The sequence below is a fragment of the Tupaia chinensis genome, unplaced genomic scaffold, assembly GCF_000334495.1.
Source record: "Tupaia chinensis unplaced genomic scaffold, TupChi_1.0 Scaffold000191_1, whole genome shotgun sequence".
Classification (NCBI taxonomy): domain Eukaryota; kingdom Metazoa; phylum Chordata; class Mammalia; order Scandentia; family Tupaiidae; genus Tupaia; species Tupaia belangeri.
Window position 1 is genome coordinate 694,974 of NW_006159666.1, and position 14,341 is coordinate 709,314.

General features: G+C 45.8%; 1 long non-coding RNA gene across 1 annotated transcript; it reads left to right on the top strand.

The window, feature by feature from the left end:
* The first annotated feature begins 12,050 nt into the window (after positions 1-12,050).
* LOC106734709 (uncharacterized) lies at positions 12,051-13,792 on the top strand. Its single transcript, XR_001370251.1, has 3 exons — positions 12,051-12,122; positions 13,080-13,292; positions 13,403-13,792. It is a non-coding gene; the product is annotated as an uncharacterized LOC106734709 (long non-coding RNA).
* The last annotated feature ends 549 nt before the right edge of the window (positions 13,793-14,341 follow it).

Sequence of the window (14,341 nt, forward strand, 5' to 3'; positions counted from 1 at the left end):
TTGGATACACTCTGTTTTTATTTTCACCATTGGCCTTTCAGCTTTAACATTTGTTTCATTCTTGGTTTAAGCAGTGCACTTTTACCATCACAAGTTTTCTTTCTTTTTCTTTTTTAATTTGCAAGAAGGCATGTGTGTTCACCAGAGAGAGCGAGTGAGAGGAAAAGTGGGAAAGCAGCACCCTCTTCCCCAAATCAGGCAAGCATTCTCCCTCATTTCTCCCTCCTTTCGGGATCTTGGGCACAAATGCACACACACACACATCCAATGTGTCTCTCAAGTCACTAGGTCTGGGTTTTACGTGTGCAGTCAGCCATCTGGGCGCCTACTGCCTTAACCACACCACCGGCCAGCCCCAAATATTTCTTCATATATAGTATATACAGTACTTTACATATAGTACATCTGTAATGTAAAAAATAGGGAAACAATTTATAGTACTATTCTTTGGTATTCTTTCTTCCAAATTTTGTGCAATCACTGGCAATTTTCTCGACACCTTGTGAGCTTCACAGTATTCTTCTGCTACACAGTATCTTAAATTATATTATTTAACAGGAAAATGTTGGCTCTATATTTGCCTTCATATCTATGTGGCAATAATCCAGTTGAAAATATGCAAAAGAGGAAGAATTAAAGAGCACCCAATGGTAAGAATGAGTAAAAATCCAACATCGACGATGCCCAAAAAGGCCTAATGTCTGTCCTACCAGGAGCTAAAGTGCACAGCAGCCAGAGCGCGAGGCAGAGGGTCCGACGGGCCTCGTTTCAAAGGGTCCGGCAAGTTCAGCTAGCCACACAACACCGTGAGTCAGACTACACTAACCGTTAGAGTCCAGAGTGTAAAACCAACAAGTTAGCAATGGGAAATAACCAATATTTTTAAAATGCATGCAAGACAAGAATAGAAAGGGGCGTACAATATCTGTCATATAGAAAATGGGACATAAAGTAGAAGACAGAAACTGAACTACAATATTATATATTATACAGAAAATACTAATACTTGATACCAAAGCAAACGCAACTATCTCGTGTTTATAAGATACACATTTTAAATATATGAAAACATTCTGGTAGTAAAAGAATGGAAAAAAAATACTCCACGAAAACACAAATCCAATGAAAGCACAATAACTATATTCACCCCAGATAAAGTAAGGCAAAAATATGAGTAAAGAAAATTCATAGTGATAAAAGTTATCAGTTAGCATAAAGGCCATGTCGCTGGACTCCCATGGAGTCGACCGAGGTTGGAGTCCCGGACCCGGTAGCTTAAACTCACGCCAGGCATGTGTGTGTGTGTGTGCCCAAGATCCTAAGAGAGAACGGAGGTGCCCAAAATCCTGACAGAGAATGGAGGAGAAGGGATTGTGGCATGACCATCCCCCCTGGGGGGTGATTTCTTACTTCCTGTCTCTCTCTCTCTGTCTTTCTGGTGAGTGCACATGCCCTATAGCAAAAACCTCTCAAAAGAAAAGAAAAAGCTATCTTGTCACAAAGCAGCAAACAACCCATTACCTGGGATGAGTTTAGGTTAGCCAAGCCACTTAACCTTTCCTCCTGCACCATGCTAACCTGACGAGTTTAACACCCTAATGGAAGGGATTCCTTATACTCTCAGTTTTATTACAGATTTTAGCTAAATTGCATATTAAATACAAATTTTCATCTCCTTTAAGAAGATAAAATCGGCTGCTATCATTATTGAATAAACCAAAAAAAAGAAAAAGAAAAAGAAAAAGAAAAGCCAGCACTGACCCGTCTGGCTTTATGTGCTCTCTGTTGTTTATACTTTGTATTCACCTTCTTTCTGTTTCCATGGAGCTTTGTACAGGGGACTTCAAACATTCATGAAAATGCCTATTAGGAAAAATCTATGCATGGATTTCAACATATTTTGCATCCAAAAAAAACCCTTCCTACTTCAGTTCTTCCTCTCAGGAACTACGTGAAGGGCTCTCATACTCAGAGACTTGGATTCTCCCGAGTTGTAGAGATGCTTCAACTCAGACTCTTCCCCACGTCTGAGTCATTCATAGGTGAGGAGGGGTCCCACGAGAAGGAGGTGCCACTGGGGCACTGGATGAAGGAACCGGGTGGGAGCCACGCTGCTTAGCCCCGGGGCAGCATCCTCACACTCCTCCTTGCCTGCCCTGGTCAGGAACCAGATCCAGAGGTCTGAACATGGAGAGCCCGGAAGTCCCTCCAGGAAGTATCGATTGAGAACAAGCGGGGCTTCCTCATCATAGCAAGTCCCCTGACTCTAGATGTTCTTCGATGTCCTTTTTTAAATGTTTGGTTCCATTTTCTTAACTTTTTTTTTAGACGCATAATGAACTGAGCTCCAAAGGGGCTCAGCTGTGAGCGACTTCAAGGCCTGTCTTTCCCAACAAAGGGCTTAAACCACAGCGACACAGTGGGAGTCAGCCAAACACGGCTCTGCTTCCTCGGACCGATTCTGCTCATGTTTACTCGGGGTAGGTACTGTGTCTTTGGGAGCGAAGTCAAAGCTACAGCGCATAGCTCTGGGGTAGTTTTACTCCTTTTGACTCACAAAAACGATGTAGTTTGGACAAGAATACTGATTTTTACCAGTGTTCTCAGCATCTAAATAAATATATGCCAAAGCAAATAGTGGTGTGTGGATTAATAATATTTAGAGTATTCAGACTGTGCATAAACCACCCCTGCGCAGAGGCGAGGACAGGAACGGCATAAAAGATGGCCTGGGTGGATTCTGACTCTAAGGCCCGGTAGAGACAAAGAGCAACAGAAGCAAGGTCACACGATTTGCTAAATAAAAAGATCACAGAAATCCCAGCTGTTCTTGGGATATTTTAGTGGCTTTCTTTTTTCTTATGAAATAATGTATATTTGCTGCAAAAAAAAAATCTATGTTGGAAAAGTCATGACATATTTTTTCTACATAAAGATGTATCATGACTTTTTTGACAACCCACTACATGTAAGCACAGAACATAAAATCTAATTTATCATAGTTAACCAGTGGTGATATTTTTATATCTCATTTAACTTTCTCCTAAGCCTGTTTGTGCAAGTGTTCTTCATCGAAAAGGGGTCTTACTGTACATATTGTTCTGTAGGTTTTCTCCACTGAAAATATAAGTACTGATTTGTATGTTCATTTTTAATACCTTCTGAACATGGTGATTTAGTTCTGTCAAACTGAATAAACTCGCTATTGTTAAGCATTTCAATTGTTTCAACTTGTAACTATTGCATAGGAATGTCGGCTAACGTATTTGAGCTAAATGTTTTCAAGCTAAATGTTTTCAAACTCCTTTTGACTCACAAAAACGATGTAGTTTGGACAAGAATACTGATTTTTACCAGTGTTCTCAGCATCTAAATAAATATATGCCAAAGCAAATAGTGGTGTGTGGATTAATAATATTTAGAGTATTCAGACTGTGCATAAACCACCCCTGCGCAGAGGCGAGGACAGGAACGGCATAAAAGATGGCCTGGGTGGATTCTGACTCTAAGGCCCGGTAGAGACAAAGAGCAACAGAAGCAAGGTCACACGATTTGCTAAATAAAAAGATCACAGAAATCCCAGCTGTTCTTGGGATATTTTAGTGGCTTTCTTTTTTCTTATGAAATAATGTATATTTGCTGCAAAAAAAAAATCTATGTTGGAAAAGTCATGACATATTTTTTCTACATAAAGATGTATCATGACTTTTTTGACAACCCACTACATGTAAGCACAGAACATAAAATCTAATTTATCATAGTTAACCAGTGGTGATATTTTTATATCTCATTTAACTTTCTCCTAAGCCTGTTTGTGCAAGTGTTCTTCATCGAAAAGGGGTCTTACTGTACATATTGTTCTGTAGGTTTTCTCCACTGAAAATATAAGTACTGATTTGTATGTTCATTTTTAATACCTTCTGAACATGGTGATTTAGTTCTGTCAAACTGAATAAACTCGCTATTGTTAAGCATTTCAATTGTTTCAACTTGTAACTATTGCATAGGAATGTCGGCTAACGTATTTGAGCTAAATGTTTTCAAGCTAAATGTTTTCAAGCTAAATGTTTTCAACTAATTCTTAAAAAGTGGAATGTCACGGTAAATGCTAATCTAATTCTGTACTTTCCCCTGAAATAGCGAGGCTCAGGGGTCACAGCTGCTTTGACGACTGTCCCCCTCCAGTCGCTGCTCCAGCTACGAATGCGGTCTCCGCCATTGCCCGGAGACGGGCAGTCTTGGAAACGCTCACTTTCACATCTCCCAGGGGCGACCTGTAAGCACTGTGCTTTCTTAGGCTAGCCCCCTGTAGACCGCCTATTTCTCATCATTTCTTTGGTGCCAAATTACAAAAAAGATCCAGAGTCATCTGGAAATCATTCAGTCTTCATGAAAGAGCTTTTCCTCTAAAAGTGCAAATTTATAGAACCTAAAGTCACTGGGGGCCACCATGGCTTTGAGCTGAAGGCGGTGCTGAAGGGATGTAGAAGGACCAGGAGACTGCAACAGGCGATGAGGTCTTTGTCTAGGAGGGACTTCCTTAGTCTTCCTGCCGTTCTGCCGGTATGAACCATCATTTTAATTTCTTATTCAAACCAGACTCTGCTTTTTTGGCATGATCTCAGATATTCTGTTAACAGTATCCTAGTAATGGTTACAAAATATTTCCCCAAATTACTCTTCAGAAGGCCCTAAAATTGCATTTTCCTTGCAGTATGGCAGAGGAGGGGCCTTCTTCATGAAATGCTTGCCAACACTGGGTTTCACATCTCAAAATCTATCCAATGGAGAGCTCTCTTACATGTTTCCACTTCTAGGAAATTTACCAAAAAAACCCTACATTATATAAATAAATGCAGACTTTGTGGACAGGGGACAAATGCTGCTACAGATCCCAGTCTGCATCAGGTTTCCCCCCTGGTCTGCGTGTTGAAATTTAATTACCGACAAGCAGAGCTGATAAAGCTCACTGCGGGCTCTGATCTAAGGTCCTCCCTGTGTGCTCTGTGCAGACGTCCCCCTGAGGGAGAAGCCAGCACAGGGCCGCGCACCAGCCATGTGCGCTGACAAGAGCAGACGGCAGGCGGGAGAGAGGAGGTCGTGCTCAGGAAAACTGAAGCCCGTCCTCCCAGCTCAGCATCATCGCAGCTTTCAGGAAGTTTCCTCATAAATGACCCTAATTGGGAGTTGCTCAGCCTAAGGAAATATGTTTAGAGAAATAAATGAAAAGGTGAAAAAAGGCAGATTGTTTTATTTGACAACACAGAAATCAGTAATTTCTGACAGTGTGCAGGCAGGAAGACAAAAATACCTAAAATGACTGATGCATGAATGTTTCCTGCCCAAGTGCTCTAGTCTAACAGAAAGATGTGCCGAAGGTTGGTGTTCACTACAGCATCAGAAAATGAAGACTATAACCAGAGCACCCGACTGTAGACCACTGCCGGGAGCACACGTGTGCCCACTGCGTGAAACAGTACAGCTGTCACCACTGAAACACGGATACAGATCTTCATTGAACGATGAGTGTGGAATACACCAATGACCACCATTGCTGTCCAGGACATACTTACCCAGGTGATACCATTCCAACAGAAGTACAGATCCAGTTTTATAGACACAAGACCAGAAGAACACATCCCAAACTAAGCATAAGCATAACCACGTTATTAACATTTTTTCTCTTTATTTTTCTAAGTTATCAAAATGTTCAAACACAATCATAATTTTCTATCCATTACTAGGAAACTGTTAACAGAATATCTGAGATCATGCCAAAAAGACAGAGTCTGGTTTGAATTTTTGACATTGTCATAAGAAATTAAAATGATGGCTCATAACGGCAGAACAGATTTTGAAAGAGAACACACACGTTTTAAACAACAGCAACAAGAACAAAATCTACCTGTGAGCTATTGGGCATTTTGTTTTTACAACTGGAATTTATTTTGACAAACTTTAATATGAAGCGCTAAAAACATGAGGCCATTCAAAATACACCCTCTCTTGAGAATCTGACCGTGTTCTCTTCATCTGCTCCGAGAAGGACTGGTGTGATGCGTTCTTCAAGTAGAACTGCACTCCAGGCCAGCGCTGGCATCCCTGGAGCTGCACCTGCCTGTACACAGGACTGCCAGCGCGAGGCCCCTGCCGCCCGCCTCCGTGCACCGACCACGGTCCCTACACATCAGCTACGTGAGCCCAGCCGTCCCAAGGACTCTCTGTTTACTCGCAGCCTTCCTAGCAATGGCAGACTTGGTGCAATATTGTATTTGGTCCTTGCTTTTAAGTGTAATTCTTAAAATGTGAACTAAAAATCAGGGGGAAAAAGAATTGAGAAGAAAATCACATTTAGAGAGTATGTTTTGCTCTACCTATGAATATAAATTTACTTGAAAAGGTCTGGTACAGAAAACATGCAGTAACTCCTTGAGCTCCTTCCTTTTCAATGTGAGACTCTCATACTTTGCTTCTAGATCAAACAATCCGTATTACTGAAAACCAGATATACGGCTATATTAGAGTTAGGCACACAATACCAGGATTAACTACATGTAACTGGCAGGTCAACTCATCATGGTGGTTCTTAGTCTTCTGCACATAAAAGTCACCTGCAGGGCCAGCGCCGTAGCCCAGTGATGAAGCTCTGAAAAGGGGGCCAGACGCATCCTGACTGACCGTGGGGGCTGGTTCCTGCCCTGGTGCGTCAGGCTGGTGGCACTACCCAGGCGCCCGACTGGCAGAGACACAGAGGGAAAAGGACTGCAGCATGACCAGGCCCTGTTTAGGTTCGTTCTCATCTCTCTCTGGTGCTCACAGACAATCTTTGCCATTTAAAAAAAAAAAAAAAACCATGAAAACGTAAATTTTCAAGCTCCACTCCAGAAATACTGATCCAGTAAGTCTGTAATTAGCCCAGATAGCTGAATTTTTAAAAAGCTCTCAGGTGTTTTAGGTAAAGTTTAGTCAACTTAGATTGCCTATAGATTTATAGAAGTATTGGAATTAATGTTTTACACAAACAAAAGTAGATATATTGTTCTCCATAGCCTTCACATACGGAGCAAATAATAGGGAAATAAGCCAGACTGTGTTAGTTTTTATTCTGATAGTCGTAACTGCCTGTCTCCCAAACAAAAACATCATGATGCTAATAACCTTTTAGGCTGACGAACGTGCCCAGGTGCCTAGTGATTGGCTGATCCGACCCAAATGCTGATTCTCAGGTGCCTGCTCTTACCACTTGGTGCTTAACTAACTCACTACTTTCTGGGGAGATGGGTGGCCCCCTGCTGCAATCCTCTCAGGCTGTATAATAAACATACCGCACTGGGCACCTCTCACCGTTCTGGGGGCCGAGAAATCCACAGTCAAGACACCAGCAGCTTCAGCTGGTCACGGCCGCGTCCCGGTTCCCGGGTGGCACTTTCTTGCTGGGTCTCACGTGGTGAGTGGGGGAGGCAGTTTTGAGGGACTCTATCCGAGGGCATTAATCACCTCCTAAGCCCCATATCTGAACACCCCGACATTGTGGACAAGGTTTCAACATGACCTGGAGACACAGCAGTCACTCCACGCTGTGCTCCCAGGAGGAGACCGCGGACGCGTTTCTGCCACGCTCCGTTACAGAGACATATTCTGAAAGACGTCGGTACGTGGGCCCTTACCCACCGTCTCAATTAACAGGACGTAAAGTGAGTGAGAACCAAGGCGCTCTTCCTGGCTTTACTGTAATTAGGTTAAAATGGAAAGAAACACAGATCAAAGACCGAGATTTCCAGCGTCCCTGTCCCTTCATTAGCACGTAATAGTACCTTCATGGCTTCACCAATTCCTTCCTGGGTGGGGACAACAGAGGACTGTCCCCCAGTGCGGTCCTCCTCGTGCCCTTCACAGGCAGTGCCAGTGTCCGGCCTTGCTCCGCCTCTGTACCTCGTCACGGTTTTCTTTTTGCTGAGACTACAGAACCCTAGACAGGGGTCCCCGCTAAGGGGTGCAGCCACAGCACACAGTGGAGAGGGGCCCGAGGCTCTCCCACGTCAGCATGAACCAGGCACCACCGAGACTTCACGCCTCTAAGCTCATCTGTCTACAGCCGGCTTGTGGCACAGGGCCCAGGCCTCAGGAAGAGGAGGAGGCATAGAGCCCCCACAGCCTCCGCGCTGGGGCCGCTCTTTCCCCTGCACATGCCAGAGCTGGCGCCCCCTGGACCCTCTCGCACTGCGCCGCGTTTGTGTGGGCGGTGGGGTTGGCTTACTCCGCAGGACTCCTGCCCCTGTGGTCTTGTTCTACCCTCGTCCCAGAAACTCAGAGAAAGGAAAACGCGTCAGCCTACGTTCCCCTTACCAAGACCACGCACGCCAAATAAACACTGCAACGTGCTGGGAAGGGTGTTGAGATTAAAACTGCCGTGAAATGGGCATTGTGGCAGAATAAACAATATGGATAATTGAATAGATTTTGAAAAAGAACTAGAACCATCAACAGACGTAACACCACAGTGTGACGGTCGGTGCTGAAGACAGTGTGGGTATATCCCTGACTGGTTACTGCATGCCTTAAATAAAAAGATAACACAAAGATGTGCATCGATTATACAGAAACCCGAAATCTTAACTTAAAGTTCTGGGCCCAGAAGCAAAAGAAAGGATGTAAAATTTTTGGCTGCTAAAGAATTTGTTCATTAAATGGATGATTGTAGGTTATTAAACTGCTATAATATTTAGACATCCTAGGACTATGTAATAATTGTTTTCATTTACATGTGCTGGAAAAAGAGAGAAAATATGAAGCAATTAATAACTTAATAGATCAACGTGTCAACACAGGTACATTCTGCGGAGCGTGCAGACTCACTCACGCCTTCTGATACGCAGGAGAGAAGAGGCGGTCAGTAAGTGAACACAGACCCCTAAAGCCGGCACGGCCCCTCCACACGGAAACTCTCCATCCACGGCAGTTTCCCTCTGCAGGCCACGGTGCGTCTCCACTGCTCTGGAACAACTCGAGCTCACACTGCAGCACCTGCGCCATCTCTCCTGCTCAGCCTGCCTGCTCCCTGGGAGGGGTGGTGTCCCTAACTGCTAACCAAGGAGGCAGCCAAATGACAGGAGAGAGATTTCCCTGAATCACCTACTTAATCCAGGCTGGGATTTAGCTGGACTACTGTTGTCTTTCTCTGCTTTTCTATGCAAAGATGCGTCATCACTTTTCTGGCAACTCAATGCTTGGTCTTCCTGGAACCGATCACAACTGCCCACGGGTATGAAGCGTGGACACTCTCCTCCTGTCAGTCAAAAGTGAGTAAAGCACCCCTCCCTACTTCCTCACACGCTAATGCTATTTCAGCACTGACTCATGTCTTTTCCCATCTTAACTAATTTCAAAAGTGAAAAAAGGGGAGGAGCAGGTGGTGTGGTGGTTAAGGGTGCTGGACTTCCACAAAGTTGACCGCAGTTCAAGTCCTAGATCCGGTGGCTTGCTCGCTCGCTCTCATTTTGTCCCTCTCTAGTCAAATTAAAATAAATAAATATGTAAGTAAGTAAATAAAGTTAAATGAAAAATAAATTCTAAATAGTAAGGCCCAGACGCAGCAGTTTTGCTTCGCTGGCACGGCGGCAGCGGTACAGGTTTCCATTCTGTCACTTGTTTTCTCGGTCTCCATGTCACCGTTTTACCCCCTACGTCCTGCAGTCAGGAAGCGTACTCTCTGCTTCTGAAATACACAAGCTAAAATGGCAGTAGCTCCTGTTGCCAGAGTTGAGGATAGAAATTCATGTGATGAGAGTAATTAATGAGGAAAATATCTGGACTTAAAGAACTATAATTTTATAAAGTGTTTGAAAACGTGTGTGGCGGGGCCAGCCCTGTGCAGCAGTGGCACAGTCACCTGCAGTGCCAAGACCACGTGGACAGGCCCTGGGGTCCCACCATGATGCCTCCCTACAACCAGGACCTGACAGGCAGGAACTGGCTTGGGACTGCAGCCTCAAGATCCACCAGAGATGCTGTCTGTCTCTCTTTCAGAAGATATAAATGAAAATAAACTTTAAAAAATTGTTTGGAGAGGGCCAGCAGGTGGTATAATGGTTAAGGTGCTGGATTCCCACATGGCTGACCACGGTTTGAGCCCTGGACATAGCAGTTTGAAAAATCACACCAGGCACGTATGTGTGTCAAAAATTCTAAGAAGAGAATGGAGAAGGGATTGTGGCATGACCATCCCCCCAGGAGGTGATTTCTCATTCTCTCTCTCTCTGATAAGAACACACAACCCACGGCAAAAGCCTTAAAATAACTGTTTGGAGGGAAATATGGTTTGATTCAGTATGAATTCCACAATAAATATTTCATGCATGTGGTAGTTAAAGAAAATACATGAAAATATAAACAAACATTTATTAAGAAGAGGCTGAGGCTCTGCAGTACATAAGAACCTGAAGCCTCTGGCCAGCCTGGCTCCAGGTCTGAAGCAGACAGCATCTGACAGAAGGTGGCAACCGAAACACCTACCTGTGCCGTGGGGACAGCAGGGTTGGCTCTGAGGGTGGGATATGCTCAGGATAAAAATGTTCAAAAGATCTTTTTAAAGAGACTTTTTAAAAAGTGGTTGCCTAAGAGACAGAAACCCAGAAATCACCCCCAGGGCGGTTGGCCACACTACAATCCCTTCTCCTCCATTCTCTTCTTGGGATTTTGGGCACACATGCACATGTACCCAGTGTGAATTTTAAGCTGCTGGGTCTAGGACTTGAACCAGTCGACTACGTGGGAGCCCAGCAACAAATCCATTATGCTATCTGCTCATCCCAAGTTTTAAGAGTGCACCCTTTGTCCAGCTCTTAGGCTGACGGAGCAGCAGACTTACTAAAGGATGGGAATAAAGGAGTCCGAGCTGCGGGACTCAGCTGTTTTCTGAAATGCCGGCATCTCCACCTGCCCGAGGAACACGTTCAGTGCAGCTAGAGCTGCCCAACGGGAGGGTGCGCATCAGCAGGCGCGAGGCCTGAAGACCAGCGCTTTACATCCTGCACACTGACAGGATGTGTTGGAGGTCGTGAAGTTGGGGACACGGGGTCCCTACGTCTGCTGAGGAGGCTGCCCTGCCCTGTGCGAGCTGCCACACTTCTCCTGAGGCCGCGGCAGGGGAGATGGTGCGCGTTCTCCTTCGGACTCTCCCCACCAGCCCTCCTGGCTTCTAGACCAAGACTGGGCTCGAGTCCCAGAGGTCCTAAAGTTGGGGTGCCCTGGGCAGCTGGTGAGAAGGTGTGCTCGCTCCTGAACCACTGGGGCCGTCTGAGGCATACAGACGCAAATATGGGGACCCTGGTGGAACTCAGCATTGAGATAATCAGGGAGGAACAGAAAGATCAAGATGGGGCTGAATTAATTAGCATGTGCTCGCTAAGGAGATTCTGCACGTAACCCTGCAGCCAGAGGACGGAAGGGCCTGGCTGGCTGTTTGGCTGAGACCAGAGTGAGTTACAACTGCTACAATTGCAGTGCTAGCGGGCAGCGGTCTCTGACCTGGGATCCAGTGCAATGGCAGCCGCTGGACCCCAGGGAGGCAGAGGTTACGTGGCAGGACTTGAGCACCAAACGCAAGGGGAACATGGTGACCATGAGGGACTGCAGGGTCAAAGCAGCAGCACAGCCTGGTGCACACTGAGCACTGGCACTGGCTCGCTGATCTGATCTGAGAAGTGAAAGAGCTAAGACGCCTACTAAGTGTCACCCGCTCTGATGAGCACAGCAGCTCTAGGGCATGTGAGCAAGAATTTGAGCTGAACCCTGAAAACAACCATGGCCCGTTGCTATGGCTGCATGTTGGTCCCCTCAAAGGTCCTGGAATGGAACCACCACTGCCACGGCGCTGCAGGTGGGGCTGTTGAGAAGGGCTCAGGTCACGAGGCTCCGCCCTCCTGGTTGGACTAGTGTCATGACCATGGGAGGGGCTATCGTGACAGTGGCTTTGTGTCACAGCAGTGAGTTGACACCTGCTGGCTTTCCTTTCTTTCCTGTTCCTTCCATCATGCGACACTTTCCACCATGTTCGACGCAGATGCTGGCTCCTTGATCTGGGACTCCCCACCAGAACTGTGGCCAGGACACCTCTGTTCACGGTACATTACGCCTGTGTGGTTGTCTGTTATGGAAGCACAAACCAGGCGAGGAGACCCCAGCCTCGACTGAGCCCCTCAAATAAAACTCACACCAGTTTATGGTTCCAGAATCTTTTGACTAGAGGTCTATAAATTTTTAGGTTAAGTATATTCTGGGGCTAAGCAATTTTAGTTTCAGCAAACACTATGATTAAGACTTAAAAATAAATTTATAGTCAGACAAGCAAGGTATTAAATATGTAAGTTTTATTAAAAAGGTTATTTCTTCTACTTTTTTTTCAGTTTCGTTCAATTCCTGTGAGGTATAAAATATTCTAGGTCAGGATTCATGTGATTCTAAGTTATACGTAACTAAAATTTTAATAATATTTCATAATCATCCTTTGTAAAGCAATGTTAAAATACTTTTTTCTCATAACGGATTCCTGAGACACTTGCATTATTTATTTCTAAGTAGCATTACAACATTGGAGAAATATATTACAAATAAAACCTATTTGAGCACTATTTAAATTATCTTTATGATCAGTCAATTCTTGCATTTAAATTAGTTTAAGAGGCCTATTTCTTTGACAGAAAAAAAATCACATTCATAAAACCTTTCTCCAATTTAATGAGGTTTGGGTAAGATTTAGTTTGATTTTTAGAGAAAAACAAACTCAAGTAGCTGCGGGTGATATGGCAAGAAGGGGTGTGGGCAGCGGCTTCCGGATCACGTGGCCAGGCCCGGCCTATGGTGAGGCTGCTCGCCCCCCTTCAGGAAGGCAGCAGCCTGCAGTCTGACAGCAGGGGGCGCCGTCGAGTCCACCGTCCATGCTGTTCACTTCTCACCAGTGGAGGGGGCCCTCCTGCAGAGCACTGGTTATGGCCCTGCGCGTGGGCTTTGCAGACAGCCTCCTGTCTTTCCCTGGGCTCTGCTCCCATGTATGGCTCTCATTATCTCTGTCTGGATTTAAGGTCCTCAGGAGAGAAGAACTGGGCCAAACTTTCAGGAAGAAGCAGTCTTCCCAGACAGAACTGCTGGACCAGATGTCTTCAAAGAGCTGCTGTTACAGGCGGAGTGCCAATTTCTGCTCCCGTCAGCACGGTCTGCACAGCTGCATCACGTGAACCCCTCAGAGGGGGGAGCCAGGACGAGCAGGAGGCCTTGGGCTTCCCGCAAAGTGCCAAGTGGGTGATGAGCACTTGCAGGCTTCCCCAGTGCAGGCATGTGCTTGATGTCCAGGGTTCCGGCTTTTCTTCACGTGTTGGTGAGAACCCTTTGTGTCCCATCCTTTCAGAGAATGAAATCTGAGAATCGGGGAAGAGCAACTGGCCACAGAAGCATCAGTAAAAGTAACGGCAGAGCGGCCGGGCCTGGCAGTGCCGTTGACAGCAAACTGGAAGGCAGTGTGGGAACCACGTGGCTCACTGCGGGTTCAGATCCCGGGCTGGGCTGAGAAACGGGCGTGCACATGTGTGTGCCGGGGCCCTGACAAGCTGGATGGCTGTGGGGTAACGAGACCCTGTTGAAGGTGTCCTCGCTCCTTCAGGTACATTCACATACTTCCTATTACTAAAATAAGCAATTCATAGAAGGCGGCTTTGAAAACGTCTCCAAGTTCAGGAGGTATATATTTAAAACAGACATACATGCACATAAATATGTTTGTCTCCCTACAAGAATCCGAGTCGTTTCAATGAAATGAGCCCTCGCCAGGAATACATGACTTCCCGTAAATTCTTCTGGGATAATCACCAAAAAAAAAAAAAAAAAAAAAAAAAATAGCAACCTGATACGCCAGAACAGGGTCGGGTCAGGACCTTTCATTACTGCTATTGCCCCAGACCCTGACCTTCTCCTTCTCTATCCAGAAGCAATGTTAGGCCAAGGGCAGGGTGCGGAGAGGGAATAGCGCTCACAGCAGCCGAGGGGGCGCTCCAGGGGAGGCTGGGGGAGGACGGGCAGCCTGGCAGGACCCAGGGAGAGCCCGTCAAGCAGGCCTTGCCCGAGTGTCAGGTCCCGTCCTCCTGCCCCACTGGTGAGTGAGCTCGTCACCCTGACTGCGTGGCTTCGAAACGTTCAGTGCAGGTATCCACACACCACAGATCTCTCATACGTTCTCAAATGTCTCATGAAACTGAGACAACATATGTCACTTACGGAGCCATGACACACCCAATGATATTAAATACGGCAGACTTATAGACAGACACGGGAGGGAAGCACTTCTCCCTTC